This window comes from Cornus florida, unplaced genomic scaffold (assembly GCF_030987335.1).
Source record: "Cornus florida cultivar Cherokee Brave unplaced genomic scaffold, ASM3098733v1 CherokeeBrave_3.0.0_Hap2_Chr06, whole genome shotgun sequence".
NCBI classification, from domain to species: domain Eukaryota; kingdom Viridiplantae; phylum Streptophyta; class Magnoliopsida; order Cornales; family Cornaceae; genus Cornus; species Cornus florida.
In genome coordinates, this window is record NW_026775576.1 from 61,537,331 (window position 1) to 61,548,651 (window position 11,321).

General features: G+C 37.9%; 1 pseudogene; it reads left to right on the forward strand.

The window, feature by feature from the left end:
- Positions 1-349: 349 nt before the first annotated feature.
- On the forward strand, positions 350-448 carry LOC132315221 (small nucleolar RNA R71; annotated as a pseudogene).
- The last annotated feature ends 10,873 nt before the right edge of the window (positions 449-11,321 follow it).

An 11,321-nucleotide genomic window follows, 5' to 3' on the forward strand; every position in this document is an offset into this window, starting at 1 on the left:
TGTTTCATTTGATGCACGATGAGAATGGTTAGGGAAGGAAGTTACTTGGTTCGCTGAGTTTTGGTTAATAAAAAATTGATCAAACTTTTGAGACAAAGACTTCATTTCGGAGGCTATCTCATTAGAATTGTCAACTTGAAGTAAGACAACACTCTTCCTACCTTGTGTATTTCTACCATTCTTTGATAACAATGCTCTATGCAAAGAATTTTCACTCATGCTTTCATAGAGACGCCATACATCATCCTCATGCCTATCAATGTAAGAGCCACCCATAGAAGCATCAACCATGCCCTTATAATTATCCGATAAGTTCTCAAAAAAATATTGAACTAATTGTCATTTGGGCATGTCATGGTGTGGACACTTCCTTAGTCATTCATTGAAGCGTTCCCATGCCTCATGGAATGTCTCCCCATCCCCATGTGTAAATTCTCTAATTGAAGTTCTCATGGCATTGGTCTTACAAACCGGATAGTACTTCTTCAAAAACTCTTGTTGCATTTCTGCCCAAGAAGTGATTGAAAAAGGCCTAAGATTGTTAAACCAATATTTTGCTTTGTCCTTAAGGGTGAATCAAAAAAGTTTAAGCCTTAAGACTTTTTCTGGCATGTCCGTGTATTTTATGGTAGAACAAACTTCAAGAAACTCATCCAAATGCTTATAGGGTTCTTCACTTGGAAGTCCATGAAAGTTAGGAAGCATTTGAATGGTTTGTGCTTTAATTTCATAATGGTGTGCTCGAAATGGTGGCAATTGAATGCATGTGGGTGCATTATATTCATTTGGCACATAATGGTCTCTCAAAGCAAGTGGTGGGTTAGCAACTTGAGGTGCAACATGAACACCTTGATTTTGAATTCCTCGATTGACAATGGGAGGTTGTGGAGCATACATTGGCCTTGGCATTCCGAATGGAACTTGGCCTTGTTGTTGTGGTGGTGGGTGAATGTATGGCCTAGGCATGCCTAATGGTACTTGAATGTTCTCATTATGCACATTTGGATGAAGGATGCCTTGTTGGTCTATGTGACCAAGGTCCTCAACATGATCATCATTATGGTCATCCATTGATAGGCGGGTTCTATTTGAACTTTCCCTTCCCCTAGGATTTCTAACGATGGATTTGAGATGCAAATCAAAAGGGACAAGAGTTGGTCTCAATGAACGACGACCATGCATGCACAATAACAAATAAGCAAGCACAACAAATGAACAAACATTTTGCCTTCATAACAATACAATTAAACTTCCTCCACAAACACAATTCCCATGTTTGAAACAATAATAATGCAATGACAAGAAAAATGCCTCCACGCTGGCTCACGATTTAACTATGGAGATTGAGTCAAGAAAGTCTCAAAAAGGTCCTATAGCATTTCAACTCCAAATTTAGCTTAGCTTAGCAATTTTTTAGAATTTTTAGCTTTTTCCCTTATTTTGCTTTGTTCCTTTGCTTGGCTTCTTTCCAACAATACACCTAGTTAAGTGAAAACAAACACAATAAGTAACCAAAAAGAAAAGTGAAATCAAAGTAAAGAAAAGACACGATCAAAAGAGTACTAATTCCTAATGAATTCCACAAATACGACGTTACTTAATCCCCGGTAACGGCGCCAAAAACTTGTTGGGTCCTTCTATATTGAAGGTCGTGGTGACCACAAGCTTGGAGAAGCGTGCAATTTAGGCGAGGGCTAAGTTTAACATTTGTAAAAGCCACTACTATCTTTCACTATAAATATAGCTAGGGCGAGTAGGGATCGTCCCAAGGGATTGGAGTCGGAGTTGATTGTGGAATCGCTATTAGGGTTAGTAAGTTGAATGATCAAACAAGTGATTGGTTGGTTGTTTAAACTAGAGAGCAACTAAATTAAATTAAGTAAGAATGCAGTGCTAAAGAGAGTAAGTAAGGGAGAGAGAGATCTTGAGGTTTGGAGATCATCACCAAGCAATGCATTTCTATATCATTGACAAGTGTTAATGAGGGCAAATAGTGGGTTGCAATAGTGGTGTGTATGTATTTGGTTGATTCAATAAGCAAGGATGACTAGTTAAGAATGTATTATCTAAACATCATGTGAAAGGCACAATATATCTAAGCTATGAAGCATATATTGCCTAAACAACATGTGAAAGGCACAATAAATCAAAACAAGTTTTTAATCCTTTCATTAAGCTCACAATCTAAATACAACACAAGGATAGAGACATATGCTAATTGCATTCACAAGCTTGGATCATCAAACAACAAGCATAGATTGTTCTCCCATTTAACACTACACTACAACTACACTACTAGCATGAAAATAAACTAGGGGAGAGGCACAATCCATCAAGAGGTAAGCATGAACCATCAAGAGAATCACAAAAGCATTCTTTTAAGCACAATGTTTTGACAATCTCTAAATCTATAGTATCAATACACATAGACATGCATCAATAACACAAAATCTAGAGATAAACACATAAACATCTATTCTAGCATACATAGACATATGGATAGAATGAAATCACCAATTAGAAGCATTAAATCACATAAATCATTGAATAAACAAGATCTATATATATCAAAGTGTCAAAACATCAATTACAATACTAATCCCTCAATAATACACAAGATTAAGATATAGAAAGCATGTTTGGGGCTAACTCTAGCCCCAAGAGGATGTCTAGCCACTCATGCTGATGATGCTCCAACCCTCAAGGGCTAATTCCATGGAAGAGGTTTGCTCCTTGTTGATGAAGATCTCCAATGGTGTCTCTAGCCTCTTCCTTCTCTAAGCTTCCTCTCCAAGAGATGATATGAAAGTAATGTTTCTTTTTTTTTCTTTTGAAAAAGCAATCCTTATCCTTATATAGGTAGGTCAAAATAAGACCCAAAATGAGCTGGGGTTGTGCACACAATATTCCTTAATGATTGGATAAAGGACAACTTTCAATGAGATGGAATTTTAACTTTTTCGCACTGGAGGAAGTTCGATCGATCGAAAGTAAGTGAGATCGATCGAAAGTAAGTGATATCGATCGAACTTAGGCGGGATCAATCCATCTGGTTGAGCTTTTTTGGAAAAAGACAAATCCGAGATATTTATGGGAAAAAGGACAAAAGTGGTTAGTGGGTGGTACAGCTGTAGATATGATCAATCATTTGGATAAGGACAAAGGTGTTCGATCGATCGAAGAATGATGTTGGATCGATCGAACTTTTGGACTTAAGTGCTTTGGGTCAAGGCTTGGATCTATCTTGAAGTGCTGAGATCGATCAATGTTCGATCGATCGAACCTTGAACTTGGATCGATCGAACTTTGCTGCTTTCCACCTTTGACTTCATTTGCTTCTTTCTTTCTCCACTTTGCTCATTCCTTCGTTCAATCTCAGAATTGCTTCAATTAAGCTCTTATTTGGCTGAGTTAGCTTATTTTCGGGATAAGTGCCTGAAAACGGAAATAATGCGAAATCAATCTAAAATGTAAAGTAAGATAGATAAAGGTACTAGAATGCCTAAGCTTAAGGGGTTTAAATACGCATTTTTCAGTGCTTATCAGAGGGTGGTATAGCTATGGATAGGATCAATCATTTGAATAAGGACAAAAGTGTTGGATCGATCGAAGATGGTGTTGGATCGATCGAACTTTTGGGACTTTATACTTTTGGGTCTAGGCTTGGATCTATCTTGAAGTGCTGAGATCGATCATTGTTCGATCGATCGAACATTGAACTTGGATCGATCGAACTTTGCTGCTTGTAACCTTTGGCTTCATTTACTTCCTTCTTTCTCCACTTTACTCTTTTCTTTGTTTAATCCTAGAATTGCTTCAATTAAGCTCTTATTTGGCTGAGTTAGCTTATTTTTGGGATAAGTGCCTGAAAATAGAAATAATACGAAATCAATCTAAAACGGTAAAGTAGGATAGATAAAGGTGCTAGAATGCCTAAGCTTAGGGGGTTTAAATACGCACTTTTCAGTGCTCATCACACCCCCAAACTTAAATATTGCTAGTCCCTAACAATGAACTAGAAAGTAAAGGAATGAAATGAACAACTATACAAGTATGAACCTAGAAAACAATAAATGGATTACGCCACTTTCGTAGGGAACACGATTGCACTTAGCATATGCAACAAGCCTTTTAAACCCCTAGGTTACCCCTAGTGGACCAGTGAATTCTCGTGAGGGTTTCTAGAAATGGTACCCATAAACATTAAGCTCATTTTTTCAAAAGAGGCACCAATATTGCAAACAAGCATTGGGATAAAAATACCTCAAGTATGCAATTTTTCAAACATTTCAAAGCAATCTCCCAAAATCTCTACATCAAGCAAACAAATATGGTCCTCCACACATCAAGAAAATGGTCATGCAAATCAAAACAACTCTAGAATCCTTTTAAGTGGACCGGCATCAAATGTGTTGCTATCTTAGCCAACTAAAGAATTAATCACATCCTTACCCTCAAACTAGCACACAAATCTAGTACCGATTATTAAGACAAAAAGTGGACCTTTTATTAAAGCTTTATTCATCTACGTGCGCTTATTTATTTATTTATTTATTTATTTTCGGATCAAAGATGGAAGCATGGTGCAATGTGTTGATCTATTAAGCTTTCTAACGATTTATGAGGTCGAACGTTAGGTCAATGACTCCCAAACCAGCCGGCTTTAGGGCACTAGGTGTTCAAACACCCCTACGGACTTACAAGCTCAAATCAACTAGGCTACAAATGAAGACAACCTCCATTTAATCATTTCCTACTTCTCACATTTTGGGAGAAATCCTCACTTTTTTTATTGCTTTTGCAACTTTTTCTCTTTTTTTTTTTTTTTTTTTTTTTTTTTTTTAATTCAATTATTAACCTAGAGTTTGGGCCCTCCACCTTTCGGCGCGAGAAATACAGTGCTTGATGAGGCTAGAATCCCGGCTACTTAGTGAAAAGGGGTTGTTATTCACCTTTATCAAGAATGAAAGCTTTCAATGCACTACTAGTCCAATTGGGATATAACCAATTCAATAATCAACAAAGCATGTACCCCACAAATGAATGCTAGTGTGTGCCTGTGCCAGTGTAAAATCCCAAAGTGAATCTCAAAACAATCACAAAATCAAGATGATGTAGACCACAAGTGCAAGCAAGATATCAATTTTTCAAAAAATTTACTCCTAAATGGCATTCATAAGGTATACAAGGAGTATTGGACTCTCAAGTCAATCAATTTTTAAATTTTAAGCAATATAGTCCTCAAAAGATCAAAATCATAGCTAGATATGGACCAATCATACAAATATCCCTCAAATACACAAGTCATGCTCAAAATTTTGAATTTAAAACTAACACTGTAAAACACCATTCCCCCCAAACTTAAATGGCACAATGTCCTTAGTGTGCAAGAGAACAAGGGAAAGTGTATACCAGTGCAACGAAGCAAGAATGATCGAGACTGAAGTATCCGAAGTGAGTGGCATGGCCCCCCCAAACTTGGGATGAACTGTGGTCCTGAAAATTGGCACTTGGATAAACTTATCAGATAACAACATGGGATAGTCAGTGCACAGTGGACATGGAAGTATAAATTGGATAAACATATAAAGAAATGAGAGAGGTATAAGGGTGGTCCTGAAAATTGGGTAGCACTCTCTCACTGAAGTCACTGAGATGCACCTAATAGAATTAAAAGGACAGATGTATCAATAAAAACATACAACATCCATCATAGAGAAAAACAATAATAAAGGGAAATACATCTAGTGTCAAAGCCGATAAACCTGGCTGCAAAAATAATAGTATAACAAGTGTAGTAGACACATAACATAGATAGAGAGCAAAAAAAAAAAGGAAAAAAACAAAGAGAAAGAGACTGGGAGTCTCAGGCAGAGGGAGCTCCGCGGATCTCCTTGGCTAAGTCATCAATGGCAGTCAAGATCTCCGTACGGAAGTGAGAAATGTCAGCTCAAATAACAGCCATCATATTCAGACAAAGGGTACTAATGTTAGCTCTAACGGCAACCAGCATATCCTCCAAACTCTGAAGGTGCTCCTCTAAGCGACATATCTAATTATGAGCCTCAGGTGTGGCTGAAGTGGAAGAACTGTCATTCTTAGTCATGTTTTGCAAAAAGGAAATCTTGCAATGGGATTAAGTGCTAGAATAATGAATTGAAGGTATAATAGAAACATGTTTGTCAAATAGGATAGACACTACATATATGACATGAATCTATACAAGTGATAGGATATGAAGTATGCTAAGCAATATAAGTATGAAATGCATCCAATGTGGAATATCACAGGCATTGTGTATAGATATAATAGCATGTAGTGTGTACAAGATGAATGAAGTGTATGTATGATATCTGTGAAAGTTGATCGATCAGATAAAGAAATGAGATCGATCACAAAAGTTGGATCGATCGAAGATTAGTGAGATTGATCTCACAACTTCGATCGATCTGAGACACAAGTTCGATTGATCGAACTGTGTTCTGTGAAAAATGAGAAGTCACAGATCTGTGACTGTGGGAGCACAGGACCCACATGAACATGTTCATGGGCCTATCAACACAACAATCATCAATCACAATCACCTAGAATGGCTCATACTCCTAAAAATCAAAGTAACTCATTACAATGGATATGGCATAGAGACGAATATGGACATATAAACATGAAAAGCTTAAAACTTCATCCATGGCCAACAATCATCATGAATAGGGTAACGGATCAAACGCTTAAAGCATACTCTTAACAAATCGAGGTGTGAAATCAATAATGGTGTTTCGGATCTTACCTTGTAGCAAAGAGAGGAGAGATGAAAGATGAAGAGGAAGGAGATCCGAGAAGAGGGATAGATCGACACCTGGTTCACTTTGGAGAGCTCGCCGGAGATGGAGGAAATGGGTGAGGTTATGGCAGTATAGGAACTAGGGTTTGGAAATGAGGGGGTATGAGATCTTATCCTCTATTTAAAACTGTCGCTCATAAGTTCGATTGATCGAACTAGAATCTCAGATCGATCGAACTTTGAATGATCTCTTCACAAAGTATTTTTGGAAATTTTTTATTTTATTTTATTTTTGAATAAACAAGAAAATAAAATAAAAATGAAAATATTTTTGGATTTTTAAAATTTGAAAAGTCAAAACAAAGTTAAACAATGAAATGGAGAATTGAGATCAATCAGAACAAGAGTTCGATCGATCAGACAGAGAGCAAAAATATACAGGTTTTTGGCCCAGAGAATTGGCTAAGTGTTGGAACTTGAAGATCGATCGAACTTGAAGATCGATCAAACTTGAAAGTTGGATCGATCGAAGGACTTCTTGATCGATCTTGTAATGTTTCGATCGATCAGACAGAGAGCAAAAATTTGCAGGTTGATGCAGGCTCAAAATTTTTCGAAGTGTTGAATCATGAGATCGATCGAACTTAGAAGTCGGATCGATCGAAGGTCTCTTGATCGATCTAAGAGTTAGTTCGAATAATGGGACAGAGAGGTGATTTGGATGTAGGTTTCTGTAGGTCGAAAAATTTTCTAAGTGTTGGATGCAGAATGGAGTTCGATCGATCAAAGTCAAGTTTGAGATCGATCGAACTATGCAGAATGCTCATTAATGACATGAAAGCTTATGCAATCCTCACCAAAGTTCCTTGAAATGCATATAAACCAAAAACAAGTATCTAGACTTCGCGAGAAATGAAATGAAAGATAGAAATGGGGGAGGAATAGGGTTTTGACACCCTACGAATGCCTTTGCTAGTCTTTAACATCTCTTGCAAGACGTTGGGCTCTTTTAGCCCGGATCAAAGATCTTGTTATACATCCCCTCCTTATTGGGGTGATAAATGGTTCTTTAAAGAACTTGTTGGTTTAAGCTCAAAAGGAGCTTTTGGTTCTTTGTCAATGCAATCTTCTATATGCTCATACACTGGGTCAACTAGGTGTGCAGCTTCAAAATGTCTTTGAAAGACTTGACCCTCTATGTAAGGTTTCAATCTTTGACCATTAACTTTGAAAATGTTCCCCTTCTTCAAGTTTTCGATTTCAACCGCCCCATGAGGTGCAACAGAAATGATTTCATAAGGACCCTCCCATTTGGTTCTCAATTTCCCAGGAAAGAGTTTCAGTTTAGAGTTGAAAAGCTAAGCTTTTTGACCGGGTTCCAAATACTTTTTCACAATATACTTATCATGAACGACTTTGGTTCGTTCTTTGTAGATTTTGGCATTATCATAAGCATTGTGTCTCAACTCTTCTAACTCACTCAATTGAAGTAGCCTATTCTCTCCGGCTTTATCAAGGTCAAAATTAAGCTTTTTAACTGCCCATAAGGCTTTATGCTCTAGCTCAATCGGAAGATGGCAAGGCTTTCTATATACAAGTCTATAAGGAGACATGCCAATGGGAGTCTTGTATGCCGTCCAATAAGCCCACAAAACATTATTTAGCTTTCTTGACCAATCCTTACGTGTAGTGTTAACCATTTTCTCAAGAATATGTTTAATTTCCCAATTAGACACTTCAACTTGCCCGCTTGTTTGAGGATGGTAGGGAGTGGCTACCTTATGAGTGACAGATTACTTAAGAAATAAGTGCCTCAAGAATTCATTGGAAAAATGTTTTCCTCCATCACTTATTATAGCCCTTGGCATACCAAAACGAGCAAAGATATTGGATTTGATGAATTGAATGACCACGGAATGGTCATTTGTTTTGGTAGTACATGCTTCCACCTACTTAGAAACATAATCAACGGCAAGAAGAATGTATTGAAAACCATAGGACATAGGAAATGGACCCATAAAATCAATGCCCCATATATCAAAGATCTCAACAACAAGTATATTGGTCAAGGGCATCATATCTCTTCTAGACATTGTCCCCATCTTTTGACATCTCTCACATGATTTGCAAAAATTGTAGGCATCTCTATGAATAGTGGGCCAAAAGAGCCCACTTTGAAGAACATTCAAGGCGGTCTTCTTTGCACTAAAATGCCCACCACATACAAGAGTGTGACAAAACACTAGGACACTTGGAATTTCACTCTCTGGAATACATCTTCTCAAAATTTGATCTGGACAATATCGGTATAAGACAGGGTCTTCCCAATAGTAATTCCGGATGTTGGTAAAGAAATGATTCTTTTTGTTCTTCGACCAAGAAGTTGGTAGCTTGCCTACTGCCAAATAATTCACAATGTCGGCAAACCAAGGCATTTTTCCATTAGAAATTTGAAAGAGTTGTTCATCCAGAAAGGAGTCACAGATTGGTAGACTGGGGAAAGACTCTATCGATAACCTAGAAAGATGATCGGTAACCACATTTTTGGTGTCTTTCTTGTCCTTGATTTCAAAATCGAATTCTTGAAGAAGAAAAATCCATCTAATTAGCCTAGGTTTTGTTTCCCTTTTTGTCAATAGATGCCTCAAGGCGGCATGATCAGAATAAATGATAACCTTAGACCCTAAGAGATAGGAACGAAATTTATCAAGAGCGTATACTACGGCAAATAATTCTTTCTCGGTAGTGCAGTAATTCAATTGAGCTCCCGAGAAAGTTTTACTTGCATAGTATATGGCACAAGGAAGCTTACCCACTCTTTGTCCCAGAACTGCCCCCATGGCATAATCAGAGGCATCACACATGATTTCAAATGGCAACGACCAATTGGGAGGTTGCATGATAGGAGTAGATGATAATAATTCACGCAATTTATGAAAAGCGTCTAGGCATGCTTGGTCAAAGACGAAAGGAGTTTCCTTGGCAAGAAGATTGCACAAGGGTCAAGCAATTTTACTAAAGTCTTGGATAAAATGGCGGTAAAAGCTAGCATGACCTAGAAAGGAATGAAGCTCTCTCACCGTTGAAGGTGGAGGCAATTCAGAAATAAGCTCGACCTTCGCTTTGTCAACCTCTATTCCTCTCCTTGAGATAACGTGACCTAAAACAATACCCTCTTGAACCATGAAATGGCTCTTTTCCCAGCTAAGTACAAGGTTAGTTTCACGACATCTCTTAAGGACTAGATCTAAGTTTTTGAGGCATGCATCAAATGAGGACCCAAAAACAGAAAAATCATCCATCAAGACCTCTAGATACTCTTCCACCATATCCGAGAAAATTGACATCATACACCTTTGGAATGTGGCGGGTGCATTGTACAAACCAAAAGGCATCCTTCTATAAGCAAATGTACCGAATGGACATGTAAAGGTGGTTTTCTCTTGGTCTAATGGGTCGAGGGCTACTTGATTGTATCCTGAATAGCCATTAAGGAAGCAATAATATTGTTACCCTGCCAATTTCTCTAGAATTTGATCAATGAATGGCAAAGGGGAGTGATCTTTCCTAGTGGCGGCATTTAATTTGCGGTAATTAATGCGTACATGCCATGAATTGGCGGTACGCTTAGAGATTTCCTCTCCCTTTGCATTCTTAACCACCGGAATCCCTGATTTTTTTGGAACTACTTGAGTTGGACTCACCCATTTGCTATCGGAGATTGGGTAAATGATTCTGGCATCCAAGAGTTTAACAACTTCCTTCTTAACTATCTCCTTCATGTTTGGATTAAGTCTCCTTTGGGCATCCCTAAAGGGTTTTACATTGTCTTCCATAAGTATGCGATGCATACAAATAGAAGGGTCAATTCCCTTAAGATCCGCCATACTCCATCCTATGGCTTCCTTATTTTCTTTAAGCACACTTAAGAGAGCATCTTCTTGGTCTTTTTCAAGACTTGAAGAAATGATAACCGGAAGAGTCTCTTTTGGTCCTAAAAATGCATACTTGAGATTGGAAGGTAGAGTTTTAAGCTCAAGAATTGGTGGAGAGACTAAAGATAAGACCGGTGGAGTGCTAGAGAGTGGAGGAAGATGTTCTATTGGAGTTTTCCAAGATGAAAAATCTAAGCTTGCAACAAATTCTATGAGATTGCTTACTTCATTCATTGAATTTTCATCATCAAATCCACAACTTCCATACATTTCAAGAAGACAAGAAGCTAGAGGATCATCAGATAAAAGAGATGAAAGACTATCCTCAATTGGTTGTTTCATTAGCATCGTTGGAATCGATTCCTCAACAACCTCATTTAACACATCTATAAGGCAACACTCATCTTCATCCATAGGATGTCGACTTGCATGGAAAACATTAAGTTTGATCATCATATTGCCAAAAGAGAGGTCCATAATCCTGGATCTGCAATTAATTGTTGCATTTGCGGTGGCAAGGAATGGTCTTCCCAAGATGATCGGGATGTGGTTGGAGGGATTAGCAACTGGTTCGGTATCAAGAACTACGAAATCAATTAGAAAGT